Genomic DNA, 20000 nt, shown 5'->3' with positions numbered 1-20000 from the left:
CACAATGCCATCCTAATCGTGGTTGGTGTTCCTATGACTTACATTCCAAGAAAATTTGTGATTTTTTGGGTCGACAGCCAAAGGTACCAACCTATTACATTTTTTCAGGGGTGGGCCGGTTGGGCCTCGGGCACAATTGTCTCGATTTCGCATAGTCTCGTTTTCGCGTACAGCGACGCTGTAGGAATCTTGCCTTCATTGCAGTGTGTGTGGATTCCTTTAGACAGTAAGTAACATTGAATATTGCTTTGGAATAAGAGAAGTGTAATGTTTAAAAATATTTTAGGTTGTATCTATCAAAGCATGAGGAAAGTGTGTGCGGCCGCACAGTTCAACATCGCTGTGTTGCGATGTGTGCTAACCCGCTCACTGAAGATGCGTCACAAGCTGATCAGTCGTTTCACCCAGCAGCCATTGAGCCATAAGACTGTGATTTGCAGTCATAAATTATGTAACCCACCGAGTTTTTTCGCTTGGCAATGGCCAAAAGATGAGTTTTTGTCTCAAAACGCTATCACTGACTTATTCGGGTCAGCGGCCCTTTTGGAGGCACGTGATCATGACTTGTGATCAAAACACAAAGGAACCAAGCTATGTTGGTCGGTGTTACGTCGGTCAGTAGCCAAGTGATGACCAGATCAGACCAGTTCAGTCAAGCGAAATTAATCCAAGCAGTATCCATTATCGCTGATTTGGAAGAAATAATTTACACTAATTATATATCTGTTAGTACTTATTATACTGCAAACCATGTAAAATTCTTGACTCTCGTTCTTCATTCTACAGCTCTTCTTCACATCATAATATGGACCATATTAAACCAGGTAAGCATAAAAGTCAGTTGTGTGTAAAAGGATTATTCTTTCTTTTTTAGTCCAAGATCACTGCAACAACCCAAGCAGAAAGCCTAAAATCCTTTTGTTGTTGTTGTAATATTATTGTTGAAGTTGCCTCAGTTGGCTTACTACCCATATTAGATTGAACCGGCTGGCCCTTTTTCTAATAAAAGTATTATCCCAACATCTGCATATGCTTTTTTGCCTAATTGGTGTTTCTTTTCTATTGTTGTTCCTTAGATTCATCAGACCTAACTTGTTACATACACTCAGTCTCACCCGTCAAGAAGTCTGGTCCAACAAGCTTCTTCAATTGTAATCACCAGACCGAACAAAGGGACGATATAGTGAAAAACAGGAAGACAACCCCCACGCCAACCACTGCTGATTTTCAGTACCAAGCTCAAGATGATGTCATGTCCGTTGCATCATTGCCAAATGTCGCACCTGCGAAGCTAGTGGCAATCAAAGGATACCTGCAACATCTTGGTCGTACCAAAACAATTGTCATCCAAGGCTCGCCAATGAGAAAGCAAGAAGGATACATTGTAAATGCAACTGAATACGTAAAGATCATCTTCGGGGGCAACCATGCCGATGCAGTGACACCACAATCTAACTACTTCTTTAACAAAGTGAGAGTCAAGGTGTGGCAAAATCAAAGGTATCTAAATACACCTTAACAAGAGTAAAATGTAACATCACACTGTTTGAACCCTTCAAGGAGAAGTTGCCCACCGTTGATGAGGTGTGTACCACTGATGATGTAATTGCAACAATCCTCGGAGTAAGCAATTCAAGAAAACTTTTGTAAATGGACTTATTTTTAAATATAATTTAGTATAGTATTTATTCTATTCTGTAATATTGTTGTATTTATCGTGTATTTTTACTTTTTCACTGTAACTTAGGATATGTATTTTCATCCTTTGATTGAATAAAGACTATTATTATTTATTATTATTAGCAATATCACCAAATACAGATCATGTTGTTCTTGTGCCAAAAGGGTGACCATCAAAGGAAACCTGGCATTTTGTCAAAATTGCAAAATGTCTCAAAAATAAAGTGCTTGTCGTATACAATGGAGCCTAAGAATGTGCATTGAAAACAGCAACAAGCCATCACAAAAGCTGCATCTATGTGTGTACACTGACACTGTAACAAAGCTGTTAACCATATGCAATTTAAAGGAAATTTCATCCGAAGATAAAATCACTGAAGCTGTCTTGCAGCTCGATACTGTGAAACTTTGCTATGACAGGCAATCTCACAAACTCATTAATATAGAAAAAATTGACATTTAGCATGCATTGCTATTTTCAATCCAGTACGTAAACTGACTGGAATTTGTCAAGCTGCCATTCAGTTATTCCAGTTTTGAATACTTCAAAAAAAGTGAACACAAATCACTTTAGATTCGACTTGCTTCTTAATTGTTGTGTTATTGTTATTCAAGTTCACGCTGTACATTATCTGAATGGAAGTTATTTGAGTTTTGAAACAAAAAAATCACTTTAAATTCAGCTGTTCCAAAATCAAAGGTTTGAACACTTCAAAACAAAACAATAAGAGGGAATAAACCATCACATTTGTCGAACCCTTTATGGAGAAGTTTCAAGCAAGCATTCAGTTATTCCAGTTTTAACTACTCGAAAAAGTGAATACAAATCACTTTAGATTCATCTTGTTTTTTAATTGTTTTGTTATTGTCATGGGCAGATCCAATCATTTTTAAAAGGGGGGTGTCAGTGCGCTTAAGACCCTATCGGGCTACATGTAAGGGAGTGTGTTACACCATGTAAATTTGAAAATGCACATCCTAAAATAAGACATTTCTTGCATTTCAACTGCTCATAGTGGGGCTTGAAACACCCCTCAACTCTCCCCCTGGATCCGCCCCTAACTGTTATTCAAGTTAGTACTTCAAAAAGGTAAATACAAATTCCTTTAGATTCATCTTGTCTCTTAATTCCTAAAAAATGTATTGATATCTTATTGTTATTTCAGTTAACACTTTGTACTTCACAGAAGTGAATTCAAATCATTTTAGGTTCACCTTCTTTATTTATTTTCATGCATTGATATTAATAGTGAGACAGGTAACATTAATTTTGTTTATTAAATTGTTTCACAGAGCCACGAGACGACATGTACTTTTCTTTCCTCTTAGATGAGCAGCAGTTTTCACTCGCGTGTCAGCACTTTCGCCCATTACTTCAATTCGGCTTTTAACACACTTCAGAAAATGCTACACCTAAATGAAAACTCCTCTAGACTCGTATATTATAATAACTACATAGCATATACCACATTTCGATACCAGACTAGCTTGAGTAACATACAAATTGAGTATTATACATCTAAATATAAGGAGTATTAGAAATAAGTTTGATATGTTTGAACATCTCTTAGACTCACTAACCTATGAATTTTCTGCAAAAGCTCAAACTGAAACATGGCTTGATGACAATGGCTGTAGTGATAGTTTTGTAATTCCTGGCTATAATCTACATATGTGACCTCTCACGCAAGAACGTACTCTAACGGCTTTCCGTTAAATGGGTGAAATGGACAGCTGTCAAACGGGTACGAAACGGCTCACAAAGCCGTTTGAAACAAATGAAACCGAACGGCTGAATGGCTGATAATTTATTCCGAGCAGATTGGTGTAATGGCTGAGCGCCTTGTGAAAAATTTCGAATGGATGGTAATCACGTCTGAACGGATAAAAAAAATTTCGAACGGTAGACCTGAACGACTGAACGGCATGAGTTAAATTTCCAACAGGTGGTCCTGAACAGCTCCAGTAAAATTTTGAACGGATGTTCATGCGCAAAAGAAGGGATTGTCATGACTGGCTGCGAATGGAACTAACGGATAACCATTAACTGAAGAATGGCTCATGTTGTAGTAACGATTATTTATATCTTGCTTCAAACGGATTGTTAATGGCTGGCTGCAAACGGACAAAAGATTAATGTTTATTACTTTCACTACACAAACCGCTTGCTAAATGCCCACCTTTACAGCAAAAAGAGCCTTAATACCGCCAAATGCAAAGATTACTCGGTAAGTATTTTTGAATATCGAATTATGAATGAAAGTAAAGCTTGCATTGTAGTAGACCGTTTTGAAACTAATTAATTGCGTAGTGTCACGTCCCCAGAGAAAACTTAGAGATGTCAGGCTTCTCGTGATTCTCACCCGTGCTGGCCAACGAGCAACAAAACATTGCTTCATAGAACTGTGCCATAGTTCTACACTGTTCTTTGCAAAAAAATCTAAGGCCTGTTAAAAAATGATGAGAGTCTTGGTTCACAAAAAATAAATCATCAGATAGTTGACTGAGTAGATTTTGGTCACGTGCTAGGCAACAAGTTTTGCTAGTGACTCAAATTTCATTTGCGATCAGAAAGATCAGAAAGTGTTAATACTGGTAAAACGCTTTTCTCTTCATTTGGTTGACTGTTTCCCGTAATTCTGGCAACAGGTCATTAAGCAAGTTAAATCCCTACTTCCACCAATAGTTTCTTAGAAGTTTACCTGGGATCAGGGGAATGCGTTTTCGACTCAACAATTGCGACAAGCGAGTGAAAAAGTTGTTTACACAAGACAGAATTTTGTCACTCTGTCACCCTTTTTTCGGTTGGTTCTGAATTTCATGCTTGGTTCGAGATCAATGTTACATGACAGCAAGAACGCATCGAAGCACGGCTAGAACAAGATTTTGCAAACTACCATTTAGTGTCTTCGTTTCACAAACGAAGACACAAGGCACTGCATAAGGCCATCTGAACAGCGTAAAATTAATTATGATCCAAAGCGTTTGAATGAACAGTTCCAAATGATTGAAGCTTTGAATGGGTGGATAACGTTTCTGAGCGGATGACCAAGTCGTTCGAACAGATTCAAATTTTTTTCTGAATGGATGCCACAGCTGTTTGAATGGATAGACAATTTTTCGGAACGAATGGCACAAGCCCTTCCCTCGGATGGATGATTTTTGTGAACGGATGACCAAACTGCTGAGACCTGATGCAAATTTTTCTGAACGGGTGCACTATCGCTTCGAACGGTTGGGCAATTTTGTGAACGGATGACACAACCAGTCGAATGGCTTGACTTCCTTTTTGAACGGATCGCCCAAGCCATTCGCACGGATGCAAATTTTTTCTGAACGAATGAGAAATGCCTTGTGAACGGATTTCCTTTCGAAAACGGAAAGCCGTTAGGGTACGTCTTCACGTGAGAGGTCACATATGATTAATAGGAAACAAAGCAGGTGGAGGAATATGCATCTTTACTAAAGAAAATTTGAATGTTAGACTAAGAAATGATATAAACATAATATCGAATAATGAAAATATTGAATCCTTGTGTATTGAAATAGTAAGTGAAAAAACTAAAAATATTGTGATTGGAACTATGTATAGACCGCCAAACAGCAATTTTAATGATTTCGAAAATAACTTAACAACAATTTTATCTAATTTAGATTAACGTAATAAACCATGTTACATCATGGGAGACTTTAATATGACTTACTCAAGTATGATCATTGTAAAAATTATTTCTCCAATCAATTTTTCGAACAGCTTTCGTCTTCTGGCTACATGCCACTTATAATAAAATGGACACGTATCACGCGTTCCACTGCCACTTTAACTGATAATATATTTGCAAACAATTTCCAAGAAAAAGAGCATTTTAATGGCGCTATTCTCAGCTATATATCTGACCATCTCCCTATTTTCTCCATCACCAATTTCGGAACTCTGAACCAGTCTAAAACATATGAATCAGATAGCACAACTAGAATAATCACCAAATCATCTCTTGAATCTTTTGCCAATAAGCTTCAAACCGTTGATTGGCAACAAATGTTATCTTTAAACGACCCAGCAGAATCATTCAAGACATTTTGGGAAGTTTTTTTTATGCTCTATACGATAATCACTTTCCAACTAACTGTTCAAGAAAAAAACAAAAGTAAGTTAAATAATTGGATAACAAAAGGGTTAAAGAAATCCACGAGTACAAAAGAAAGATTATATAAGAGATTTTTAAATGGTCCAACCGCATAAAATGAAAACAAGTATAAATTATATAGAAACAAATTGAATCACTTGGTACGAATTGCTAAAAAACACCATTTAAATAGAAAGTAAAATGAAGCTCAAAACAATTTAAACTCAACATGGAAAACGATAAATTAATTAATAAGAAAGGGGAAATCAAACAGAACTTTACCTACTTCATTTGAACATGAAAATAAAAACATTTCAAATCCAGACAAAATTGCAAGGAACTTCAATGAATTTTTTGCTAATGTTGGACCCAATCTAGCTAAAGAGTTCAATCAAAATTCAAGTGAATTGAGTAAGTACTTAAAAGGTAATTACAAGGACTCCTTTTATCTATATGACACAAACTGTAATGAAGTAGTAACAGAAATTAACAAAATGAAAAGTAAATCTAGTTCTGGGGTTGACGGTATCAATAGTAGAGTTATTAAGAGCATGTCCATGAGAGGACCAGGCAGTGGTGATACATGCCCTCTCACTGATTTCAATGAAACTTGGCCAGATTGAAGGGCCTACCTAACAACTTCAAAAGCCAAAGTGGTTTGATATTTGGAATTATCCGGGGGGAGTTAGACCACCCCCCCTGCTTTTTTACAAAAATTCCCATAAAAATTACTCTAAAATAGGGTAAGGTGAGGGGCTCCTTAAGCTTGTAGAATTTATCCAATTCTATTGTGACTACACATGAGCATAAGTACATCCTTCATGAGTTATGTGCAGGAGTCTCAGATTATTTGATCAATTACCTGTCAATCAATGCAAGTTAATAATTAACTAGGTAAAATAGCATAGCAAAGTATGGTGATTTTGTGGCCAAATATCTCCAATGGCAAAATTCCCCCCAAAAAGATACAACTATCACGGTTCAGTTCTACCTTTGGCCTAACCAAATCAATAAAAAAATTTTGGGACCTGATATTTTTAGCGCGTATGACAAGCTCAAACCCTGCACATCTTGCACGAGATTTTGGTTTAATGCAATCTAATAGTCAGCAAAAAAACAACTTGAGAGCGAATTTAAGCATCTCTCCCACTCATTTCTATTAGATGTGGATCTACTGATTCTCTCGTAGATCATATGATAATAATATTTGGAATTTTCATCAAAATTAATAACTGGTTCTAGTAACAGTCGGAAATCGGCATGCTAAGTTGGTTTCACCTGATAGGGCGAGGTAATTGCTAGTTTTCGCTTCCACATCCCTAACAAAATAACCACTCATAATCTTAGCATGATTTTAAACACTTTAATCTTAACATTCAGGCTCAAAACCATTAGCATCTCAAAGTTACACTTTACTAAATAGCAGACACTGTTTTTGTTGACAAACGAGTAAAACGTAACAGCATTTTGTAACGTTTTAAACTAGACGCTGCCTCAAAGTAAACACGTATCTTACTATCCTATCAAGAGAAAATCATTTCCCTTGGACACCGAGCAATACCGAAGATTTGAGTCTTTAAATCAGAGTGGAAGCCAAAGATACGAAAGCTTTACTTACAGTTTACAAGCAAAACTTCAATCCGTTGAGCTGTTTACTTCCATAAGCGTGATCCGACGACTTTCTATTTCGCGTAGTCTATCGCGTATATTTAAACCTCAAATACTTCTCCATGTCACTATAGCACAGATCCCTTGGCTTTCTCACTCAGAAAACCTGCAATGCACGAATTTGGGAGAAATACAAACATGAACTAGGGAACACGATGGATCAACAGTGTATTGCGTGACTAGCCCCGAGCCTCATTGACGGTCAGCGGACACAGGGATCGCGGTGAAGCATGAATTATTTTTTTTCTGTTAATGGAATAGGTGAACAGATCGTATCTATTAGCTTCTATTTAAATCAAAAGAAACTGAGGAAATATATGAGAACTATTGACTACTTCGTGTGCTCATTATACGTGTCTGTACATAAGATATACCTTGTCAGTCATACGCGATTTTTTCATGCACAACGTAAACACAAGCTACAGTGAAATTTCCCTGGGGAATTTCTTGGTGTTTACATTGGAATGTGCTATCTTGCAAAAATTCCCTTCAGCTTTTCATAGTTGTTTCCGAGACAGTAAAAATTGATCTATTATACAGCTCAAAGCAAGTGTGAACTAACTCAAAGATGACCGGCAGTACTTGTTATATATCTTAAACTCCGTCTGATATGATAATTGACTTTTTTAGTTTATATTTTCCAGTAATTGATTCCGACTGAAATTTAGTTCTTCACAGAATTCTCTTTTCCAGATGCACAAACAGAAATTCCCGAAGTAAGAGTCCAATCAGTCAAATTTTTCTGCTGTCATTCTAAAACAAGGTGATTTCAAATTATCAATTCGCCTTCTCTCCCCAGTTTCCTCGCTTTATTATTCGCTCACAGCTACTTCGTCCCGATCTCCACGACAGTCACTTCCTTTATTGCGGACATCCTCGGGACCACGAGTTAGTGTCCTTAATAGCGAGAGTCCATAATGGCGGAAATTTATTTTAGTCAAATGTCTGTAATTTAGTTTTGCTAGGGATTTAGCTTCTGTCTGTATATTTGTGTTAGAATTGCTACCACCGCCTAGCCCTCGTGGCGCAAGACATTGCTCTTGTATTAACCAGAGATTCCACATAACGCTATTTTTTGTTTATTGTAGGAACATTATTAAATACTCAAGTTTTTTATTTTAAGCCCGGTGATCACAACTCTGATGTGTTCTCCCTGTCGTCTCAAGGGTCAGCGCGGGACGCTGAGACCTCGCAAGAATGACAGCCAACGCCCCAGGTTGAGCAGAAGCTTCAGAAACTAAACACATTCCTCAGGAGAACATCGGACAGGAGCGTCAGTCCTGTGCGATCCCAGTGTAAGTCTGATGTACTTACTATCTCTGCCTCCACACAGCGATATTACAGACGGAAGGCTGAGCAGGTAGTGGCCGTCGCACTGGATGCTATAGCCCCTGGCAACTCCACATGGCTGTTTGAGCAGGTGCGCGGCAGGAATGAGATGATCCAATCGGTTTTGAGCTCAGGCGAGGGCACCTTAGTGTCAAGACTGGTCAGATGTTATGCAGAGGCGGGATCCTGGTACAACAGACAACAACTATTGTCCCTTTTTGTCAGCGACTATTCAAAGACAGAATTGCTAGAGCTCATTCCTGGCCTCACAAAGTGGACGATCAATGAAGCAAGAAGGCATGCCCTGGTCAGGCCATCGATCCACCAACTCTGCAGAGGATGCGACTGGATCCGGTTCAAGTCGATCACTTTCTTGCTTTTATATCCAGCCCCTCATTTCTCCAAGATGTGGCATATGGAACAAAACATCTCAAGTTATCAACTGGTGAAAGAATTGAAATCCCAAGTGTAGTGCGCACTGTCATCTCGTCTCGCCTAGTTCAACTGTACTTGAAATATTGCACCGAGTCTGGGTTTGAACCCATGAGAAGATCAACATTGTTTAGCATCATCAAGGTTAGCCTTCCAGTCACTATGTTTAGCAATAGTAATAATAGAGTTGTGTAATTGAATTGTCTAAATTTTTTTCTCATCTTGACTCCGGCACATACAATTAGCCTTACATTTCTTGCCCCGACACACCCAAGATAAATGATCCATAAACATAATAAGATATACAATATAATGCTGCAAAGGAAAGTAACTGACATCCTTGATCTCAGAAACTTGATTTGACTTTCTGTTACGGATATGTGCAGTGTCACAAAAGAAATTACTGGCTGGCCTAGACAGCACGCTAACCGACGGAGTCGATGCGCTAACTTCTCTTAAAGATACCATTCACCAGCTGCACCACCATGGTAGGCTAAGTTATGTTTGCAGCACATTTCATTGTTTGTGTGTTTTCCCTTTTTTTTCATTGTGGTTTGCATCATCATGGCCTATGCCATCATGACGTCATATGACGCATAAAAACAATCTCTGGTCTTTTCTGAGCGCGCCCTATTCAGAGGCTTGTGATACAACCTGTTAACTCACTGGTACTTCTTTATTTTCTGTCTGATTTCCTCAGGTCTCGACAGCGAGACTTCAAGTTCTATCACAAGTCGACTAAAAGCAGCAAAACAATATCTCAAGTCAGATTTCAAGATCCATATTTGTCAAGAGGCGCCCTGTGCGGACCACTGTAGCGTACATGCCCTCAGCAGTGGACAGAGTGATCAATGCGGAACATGCCAGCATCAACACAATATCTGCTGTGATCGCTGTGACGACTCGAGGAATGCCATCGTTGATATTCAGTTAGCCGTGTCCTCCTCTGATGTAGACTTTAGGTAATAATTGAAGAGTTTATCTCACTACTTCTTGCATGATCATGAGTGGTTCAGTACTCTATCGACACCACTTTCATAAAAAAGAGAACAATATGATTTTTTGCTTTAAATGATTCCAACTCCACAGTGATCCAGACAGACGAGAAGAGCTAAATTATAATGTCGAGAGTGCTCTACCCAAGCTGGAAGAGTGGAAGGCGCACATCGTCCGAGCTGTTCATCAAGATGTTGCAAAATCCTTTGTGGTCGACCATCTATCGGTCAGTCAAGTACTATTCGTCATGGACTGGGCGATGAAGTTCCTCCCTACCAGTTTCAGAGAGACCCAGAGAGACTGGTTTGGGAAAAAGGGAAAATCGTGGCATGTGACGGTGGCAATCACAAAAGATGAAGCTAGCAACGACATTGAGGTGATTTTCTACGTGTTATTTACTCAAATAAATGCCACATACATACATACATACATACATACATACATACATACATACATACATACATACATACATACATACATACATACATACATGTATTCTGGGTTGAAGCCTGAACTTCTGTCAAGAATTATACATACATACATTCTGGATACATGGATTCTTTCCTCCATCCAAGTTTTTACAATAACTGTCCAAATTCCCGCGTGCTGATTGGCTCGTAGCTATTGTCTATAAGAGGACAGACAATAAGAATGATGTCTGATGTAACACGCGCGCTCTCTCAACGAAAAACATCGCCAATTCCACACGTACTTTTTCCATGTTATTGTAAAAAACAAATCGACAGCAGTTTTCTATGGTCTATACTCTTATAGACCATAACATGACGCCATAAAATGTCCAAAACTTGGCAGTGAAACCACTCGCCTGCGGCTCGTGGTTCCACTTGAGTTTTGAACATTTTTTGACGTCAGGCGGGAAAAGATATATGAGATGGTCGAATCGCCTCAGTCAAGAGTCACATTAGGCGCTTTGTTAACGAGGGAAATGATGTGCAAACAGCAGCTCATATGAAGGCGGCAATTGAGTCACATGGCAGAGTGAAAGGGTGTTATGCGTCAGTCTGCAAGGTTCAAACCATGTCACAGACAATGCACAAACATACTATGACAGGTATACAGGCCATGGCGAGCGTACAACATTGGCCCTGGAAAGTTCTTCCCCTCAGCTATGATTGCAAGGTTTGGTAGTCCACAGGGGGCAACGAATATTAAGACAGTACTGCCATTTGGAAGACCAATTGTGGAAGTGGGGACGTTCATGACAGCGAGGCCTTTACCATCATCTTCTGTCGAGCCCAGACCATCTCAGCCAGAACCCGCTACCCCTAGTGAAGAGGATACTGAAGATGAAGACAAGATACACTTCGCATGTCCGGAAGAAGGGTGTATCAAGGTATACCATTCACTTTCTGCATTGCAGAAGCATCTCGATGTGGGGAAGCACTTAATAAAACTTGAACGCTAGACACAGTTTGACCAGATCAAGCAAAAATGGGCTGAAACCTGCCTTTCCCTTTCTGGTGGTTATGTTCAAGGCGTTCCTTCTTTCTCAGGTGCATACCAACGACAATTCGAGCATGCCGCCTGCAGGATAAGGATGGGCCCTCAAAAAGGCGAGGAGTACAGTATCTTTCTCCGAGAATGCAAGAAACTATTTTCGCCAAGTGTTCCTGCAAGGACAAGAGACAGGTCACAAAACTAACCTGGCAAATGTGGCAACACATTTGAAGGGATTACGCGATGATAGCAGTAAGAAAAAATTCCAGAAGGAAGAGTGGTTGACCACCGTGCAAATTTCGCGCTATTTTAGTAGGCTGTCAATCCTCAATAAAAGTGGTAGACTGCTTTGAGATACAGCGCCAGCACCTCCACATAGTGATGATGATGATGAGGAGGATGATATTTCAACAGAAAAGACTGCTGTCATCTGGACAAGGCAACAGATCAGGCGCGAGTTGGATCTGTAGCAATGCCGAACTATTATATTACTATCATAATACACAGGGCACCCAAGATGGTTGTCTAAATTCTGAATACTTTACTATTGGCAATAGCATATCCGAGCTTTTGAACGTTAAATAAAGTAATTTTAATTCAGTAAAACTAATAAAACGGGCTCACTGCCTACACATGTTTATATGTTCTAGGGTTATTCCACCATTTTGGCTCTCCATACAAAGTCTTACCAGCGTTCTCAAAGGTCACGCTGCACTGAGCTCACACAAAGTTGAGAACTGAATATAATGAATTCTTAGTCACTCTTTCTTGACGTGAGTTTTGGCTGACTGTGATACAATGTTATTGTAGCATTCACTACATGTCAGTTGAGTTCAGTTGTTTTCGTTTTTCGTCTTCCTCCCGCGACCTGTCTTTCCGCTGACCAACAACGCGGCTCAGTGTTAGTCACGCCATACACTAACCGGTGCGACCTAAACATCAATACTCGTATAAGTGAGCCCGAAATTCAGTCAATAAAGGCTTTCTGAGTGGGAGACCCAAGGAAGCTACGCTTTATTGAAATGGAGAAGTGTTTGAAGTTTAAATATACGCAATAGACCACGCGAAATAGAAAGTCGTCGGATCACACTTATGGAAGTAAACAGCTCAACGGATTGAAGTCTTGCTTGTATAATGTAAGTAGGCTTTCGTATCTTTGGCTTCCACTCAGATGTTTATATAAACATGCAAACCTTTGGTAGTGTTGTCTGAAACATTATTCCGTTCTATAGCTTAATAAGAACTCAGTACGTGTGACTTTGAGGAGGCATCTAGTTCAAAACGTTCTATATGCTGTCACGTTTGACTCGACGTTTGTCAACAACTGTCTGCTGTTTACTAAAGTTAATAAGTTTCAGTTCCGAATTGTTTTGAATATAGATACTGAAATAAAAGTCTTTAAAATCATGCTAAGATTATGAGTGGTTATTTTGTTTGGGCTTTTGAAGCGAAAAGTAGCAATTACCTTGCGCTATCAGGTGAAAACAACTTAGCATGCCGATTTCCGACTGTTACTAGAACCAGTTATTCATTAATTTTGATGAAAATTCCAAATATTATTATCATATGATCTACGAGAGAATCAGTAGATCCACATCTAATAGAAATGAGTGGGAGAGATGCTTAAATTCGGTCCCAAGTTGTTTTTTTGCTGACTATTAGATTGCATTAAACCAAAATCTCGTGCAAGATGTGCAGGGTTTGAGCTTGTCATACGCGCTAAAAATATCAGGTCCAAAAATTTTTTTATTGATTTGGTTAGGCCAAAGGTAGAACTGAACCGTGATAGTTGTATCTTTTTGGGGGGAATTTTGCCATTGGAGATATTTGGCCACAAAATCACCATACTTTGCTATGCTATTTTATCTAGTTAATTATTAACTTGCCTTGATTGACAGGTAATTAATCAAATAATCTGAGACTCCTGCACATAACTCATGAAGGATGTACTTATGCTCATGTGTAGTCACAATAGAATTGGATAAATTCTAAAAGCTTAAGGAGCCCCTCACTTTACCCTATTTTAGAATAATTGTTATGGGAATTTTTGTAAAAAAAGCAGGGGGTGGTCTAACTCCCCCCGGATAATTCCAAATATCAAACCACTTTGGCTTTTGAGGTAATTAGGTAGGCCCTTCAATCTGGCCAAGTTTCATTGAAATCGGTGAGATGGCATGTATCACCACTGCCTGGTCCTCTCATGGACATGCTCTTAAACATATAGCCCCAATTATCGCATTACCATTATCTCATATTTTTAACTTTACGTTTACAACAGGTAAAATTCCAAATGAATATAAAATAGCCTTAATCACACCAGTTTATACATCATCTCAAACTATCGATCAATATCTGTTCTTCCTTGTTTTTCAGATTCTGGAAAAGCTTATGTATGAAAGACTAATTAATTATATAAATAAAAATAATATTTTATCTAATCAGCAATAAGGATTTCGAAGCAAAATTTCAAACAGCCATGCTATAGTTGAACTCATTGATGAACTAACAAATGCAATAGAAGACAATGAGTATACAGTTAGTATATTTCTGGATTTGTCAAAGGCATTTGACACTGTGAATCATAACATCCTATTACGGCAATTATATTTCTATGGTATACGTATGTCATGATTGGGTGAAAGACTATCTTACAAACAGAAAGCAAATTGAGATGTACGGAAATGACTATTAAATGTGGAGTTCCTCAAGGGTCTGTTCTTGGACCACTTCTTTTCTTAATTTATATTAATGACTTAATTAACTCTTCTAGCAAACTGTCCTTTATTTTATTCGCTGATGATACAAATCTTTTTTGCTCAGGGAAAAATATTAATAAACTCGAATGTCTGATAAAGGAGGAGTTTTCCCACGTTCAAGAACGGTTAGCATTAAATCAACTTACGCTTAATGTTAAAAAAATGTAACTTTATTGTTTTTAAATCTAACAAGAAAAAATTAAAAGCTAACTTAAATATTAGTCTAAACAAAAAAATATAAAGAGTAGATAAGACAAAATTCCTTGGCTTAATAATTGACCAGAACCTAACATGGAACCATTATATTGATCATATTACAAAAAAAATCTCTAAAACTATAGGTATCCTTTGTAGGATTCGCTTTTATGTTCATCAACCACAATTAAAAATGTTATATAATAGCCTCATTTATCCTTATCTCCATTACGGAAATATTGTATAGGCAAATCAAGACTTGAAAAATTATTTAAGAACGTGTTCACCTGAGTACCATGCAGACGAGTCTACACGAGCCCCCACCGATTTCGCTCAAATTTGACTCACTTATTGCCCACAATGAACCTACAATCTGGACCAAACGATTTTTCCAGATACTAATGTTTAAGAGAGCTATACGAGTTTAAAGTTTTTGTTAAAAATGGGCAAAAAATTCGTGTTAAAAATGCAGTGAAATCATGATGGGCATGTTTCTCCAAAATCTCAAGTCAACAAAAAATATTTCGCTTAGTGAAAGTAGAAACCTTGATCTTTATGTACAAACATAAAAATATATGATTGTCTTGTTTTTGTATTTGTGAGCCATCAATCAAACTTGACAATTTTCACCCCTTTGTGAAATAACAGAAAATACCACTAAATAGCGGGAAAAAGCAAACAACCGGCCATGTTTGGATTCATTTCAATGTTTTTTTCCAACTTGAACAATTGACGATTTAAGCAATTACAAAATAAAAGTGTGTGATGTCTAAATTTTAGACAAAGTGTTTGCCCTTAAAATACCGCATACAGAGTCTGTTTGTTCATAAGTCTCCATAACGCAAGGAAAAGTTCGAGAAGATCTTTAGAAGTATTTTGAAAAACAATTTTGAATATATTTAGACTACTTTTGTTTTCCGCCGACATTGTTTTAATAACGCGCTGAGTGGATTGCATGACACACACCTGACACCAAGAGCATTTCCCACGCTTTCCATGCATAACCATACCAGCACAGCTGGTTGTTGAGGACGATGAAGAGTTGGAATACATGCCTACCCATATGCGAAGAGAGCACTCTGGTTTAGAAGCACTACATAGAAATATCAGCATGTTAACAGATGGCAGGATCAGTCCAATCCGATTCCAGCTTACTCAACCACTAGCTGAGTGCACAAAGAGTATGCAGTATTACATAAAGCGTAAAGCGGCAGAAGTTATCACCGCCAGCCTTAACTGCATTGCCCCTGGGCAGTCAAAAGAGTTGTTAGATCCTGTTACCGTTCAGACCGCAGGACCAGAAGACGAAAGTCCTGGCGACAAGGTGATAAAGGTGTAACATATCAGCATGCGCTAATTAGCACCTATTATATGTTATATTTTGTATACGCATATTTAAGTAGGCTAACACATTTATGTAAATGCAGAAAAGCACACCCGGCCTGTGTGCAGGAGTCGGATGAAATAAAGTCTTCGACAGTACTACATGGTGGCAGCGTTTTACAAGAATAATCCTTAAAGTATAGTCGAGAGAGAGGTTTAAACAAGCGAATGATGACAGCAGCGTCTTTTGCATCGCCGCAGATGGACTGGGACGCCCCTGACCCAATAACTGTATTTGCAAGATTCAAACAAATATGCCAGCTAATGTTTTCAAGCGTTTTCATCAGCTGGGCATTCACAAAGGAGGAAGACAGGAAAAAGCTGGACGTTATTTTTGAACGGTTCGAAAATCAATTGGAGCCAAAAACGAGTCATCAAATTCATAGATACACGCTTCAAGGAATACGACAAGAGCAAGGCGAGCCAGTGAATGATTTTATTTCAAGATTAAAAATCTAGCAGCAAAGTGCCAATTTCGCGACAACGCCGAAATTGAAGATAGAGTCCTAGATCAGCTTATTTGGGGATCAAGAAATCCTGATATCCAAAAGTCTCTCATAAGTCGTGACAAATCACTGACCCTTGCGGCCGCTATGGAGATTGCAAGAAGCCACGAGGCAACAAGTAAACACATGAAGACACTAGCAGGAAGTAGCAGAAACTTTCAAGAGGACAGGAGTATAAATGCCATTCATAGGGAACAAGAAAGGGACTTCTGTAACAACTGTGGAAAACAACACCCGAGGAACAAATGTCCAGCCTACAGTACATCATGTCGAAAATGTGGCAAAGCTAATCATTGGCAATCTGTTTGCCGATCTGGCAAACGGAAACAACTTAACCAAGGAACAAAGTCGCTCTTCAAAAAAGTTATCCACGTGATTGAGGATAGGGATGATGACGACGACGATGAAATTCTGACAATCAGTACCATCAAGGTTAACGGCATAGATAACACACAACACTCGATACACGACACACGCGACGAAGCCTTTGCAACACTTGAGATAACTCAGCCAGAAAAGAAGCGGAAAATTAATCTTCAATGTAAAGTAGATACGGGCGCACAGAGCAATGTTTTACCCGTAAGGCTACTGCGTATAATCGCCCCAGAGAGGTTTGACGATGAAGGAAATCCCAAACCAGAAGCACTGGAAAAGAACGAAGCCGTCCTTTCAGCATACGGGGGGACTATAATCAAGCAGCTTGGCACTATAAACATCCCTTGCAAGTACAAAGAGAAGATAAACTGCATTTTTTACGTCACATACTCCAGGGCCAGCTATTCTCGGTCTAAAAGCGTGCACGGCACTGAAACTAATCTCATTACACTGTTCACTCAAAACAAATCAACTAGACAAGGCTGCTCCAACTAACAGCTTCGAGGCCCCAGCTCAAAAGTCAGATACTCGAAAGAAAAGCCCGAATTACATCGAAAGTCAAGTACCACTCGAAGAGCGGCCACCAATAAAAAATAAGCAAGAACTGATAGAGATGTACACACAATGCTTTAATGGTACTGTTGGATGTTTTGACGACTATACATATCACATTACATTGGATCCCAAAATACCCCCAGTAGTCCATGCACCCCGCAAAGTGCCCATAGAGTTGAAAGACAAATTACAAGCCGAACTATGTGAGATGGAAAGCCAAGATATCATTGCAAGAGTAAGACAACCCACAGACTGGGTTAACTCTCTTGTTATCAGGGGAAGAGAAATTGGACGACTCCGCTTATGCCTCGATCCTAAGGACCTGAATAAGGCGATCAAAAGAGAACATCATCCCATACCCACCCTAGAGGAAATCACACCCAAATTAGCAGGAGCAAAGCTTTTTAGTAAGCTCGACGCTCGCAATGGCTATTGGAATGTCAAACTAGACGAAGAATCCTCGTATCTAACAACTTTTAATACAACATTTGGTCGATACCGTTTCCTTAGGATGCCGTTTGGCTTACGAATGAGTCAAGATATTTTTCAATTCAAGATTGAGGAGACATGTCGGGACTGCCAGGGAGCCATTGGTATTGCCGATGACGTTACAGTCTATGGAAAGAATGACAAAGAGCATGATTTACATCTACACGAAACCATGGAATGCACCAGAAAAGCTGCCATCAAGCTCAATGACGAAAAATGTGTTATCGAGACAAAAGAGTGCAATTTCTTTGGTATGCTTTATACGCCGGACGGTGTTAAGCCCAGCCCAGACAAAGTCAGAGCCATAGAAAATCTAGAACCACCCAAAGACAAGAAGGAGCTTCACACCTTCCACGGGATGGCAACCTACATGAGCTCATTCATCCCCAATCTAGCTGACCACACTGCCCCCTTAAGAAATCTCTTGAAAGAGAACGTGAATTCATCACATTCGAAAGCCTTTGAGAAGGTGAAGTTATGTACCACAATGACCTTGGCGTACTATGACAGAAATGAACCAGTTGTCCTCCACGTTGACGCATCAATCAAGGGCTTAGGCGCAGCTCTGTTCCAAAACAACAAGCCAATAGCTTTTGCGTCGAAAGCACTTACCCCTGCGGAGACCAGATATGCCAATATTGAACGAGAGCTATTAGCAGTAGTCTATGGCTGCGAAAAGTTCCACTCGTACCTCTACGGAAGATCATTTGTGGTTAAAACAGATCATCGCCCCTTAGAACAGATCTACAAAAAGAACCTGATGCAAGCACTGCCACATCTTCAAAAAGAATGCTGTTGCGCCTGTAACCTTACGACTGCGTTATTAAATATCTTCCAGGGCGAGAAATGGTCACAGCTGCCGCCCTGTCACGCCTGGATGAATTTGAAGTACCAGACATGAATGTGAAAGTTCACCACCTAATCAGAATCACTCCAGCTAAAATGGAAGAGTTTAAAATGGAAACTGCAAAAGATGAAACCTTGCAGCTGCTATCCCATCAGGTTACACAAGGTTGGGCCGACATTGTGAAGAAAATTGATCCGCACTAAAACCATACTGGCCCCTACGAGATGACATATTGATAGAAGATGGGCTGTTACTTCTTGGAAGCCGTGTCATAGTGCCTGAATCCTTGAGAGGTAACATCTTGCCGCAAATTCACGGAGGGCACCTTGGTATGGAAAAGTGCAAGCTACGAGCCAAATCCTGTGTTCATTGGCCAAGCATATACAAGGAAATAGAACATCTCGCAAACTCTTGTCGCGTTTGCCAGAAATACCACAATTCTCAACAAAAGAAGCCAATGATACCATCAGAAATTCCTTCAAGACTGTGGCAAACAGTGAGCGCAGATCTGTTCTGTGTACAGCAGTCGTGGTTCCCCATAATTGTCGACTACTATTCCAAGTTCCCGTTTGTCAAGAAGCTTCACAACCTCACAACCAGAGCTGAATGAGATGAAATTCCAAAATCTCTCCAATGCAACAATGGTCCGCAGTTTACATTTGACGAGTATCAACAAATTGCAAGCCAATATGGTTTTGAACTTGTGACGTCATCCCCTCATTACCCACGTGGCCATGGGTTCGTCGAACGCCAAGTCCAGACAGTTAAGAAGATGATTATAAAATGCACAGAGACCAAAGAAGACATAGATTTAGCCCTGCTGGCTCTATGAACAACGCCCCTCAGTTCCAATATACCATCACCGCCTGAACTACTGAATAGCCGAGAATTCAAATCCACACTTCCTGGTAAGATCCAGCCATCAAAGAATCAAGAAGAAGTTAGAAATTGGCTCAAAGCGAGACAAGACAATCAGAGCCACTACTACAACAGGCATACCAGGGATCTCCCTGAACTACAAAAGGACCAAGCCATCTTTGCACAAGATCCAGTGAGAAAAACGTGGAGCCCTGCTAGAGTCATAGATCAAGGATATACACCCTGCTCATATGTTGTACAAACTAGAGCTGGTGCCCAACTACGAAGAAATAGGATCCATCTTAGACCAAACAATGCTTCCAACAACCTGGAAAACAACTTGTCT

General features: G+C 39.4%; 2 pseudogenes; both read left to right on the top strand.

Moving 5' to 3' along the window:
• The window catches only part of LOC146473124 (uncharacterized), a 3123-nt pseudogene extending 1220 nt beyond the window's left edge, over window positions 1–1903 (top strand).
• A 6140-nt stretch (window positions 1904–8043) lies between these two features.
• On the top strand, window positions 8044–12549 carry LOC146473123 (uncharacterized; annotated as a pseudogene).
• The last annotated feature ends 7451 nt before the right edge of the window (window positions 12550–20000 follow it).

The sequence above is a fragment of the Pavona decussata genome, unplaced genomic scaffold (genome assembly GCF_977016875.1).
Source record: "Pavona decussata unplaced genomic scaffold, jaPavDecu1.1 SCAFFOLD_95, whole genome shotgun sequence".
Classification (NCBI taxonomy): domain Eukaryota; kingdom Metazoa; phylum Cnidaria; class Anthozoa; order Scleractinia; family Agariciidae; genus Pavona; species Pavona decussata.
The sequence above is the reverse complement of the archived record's forward strand: the minus strand, read 5'-3'. Positions and strand labels throughout refer to the sequence as shown.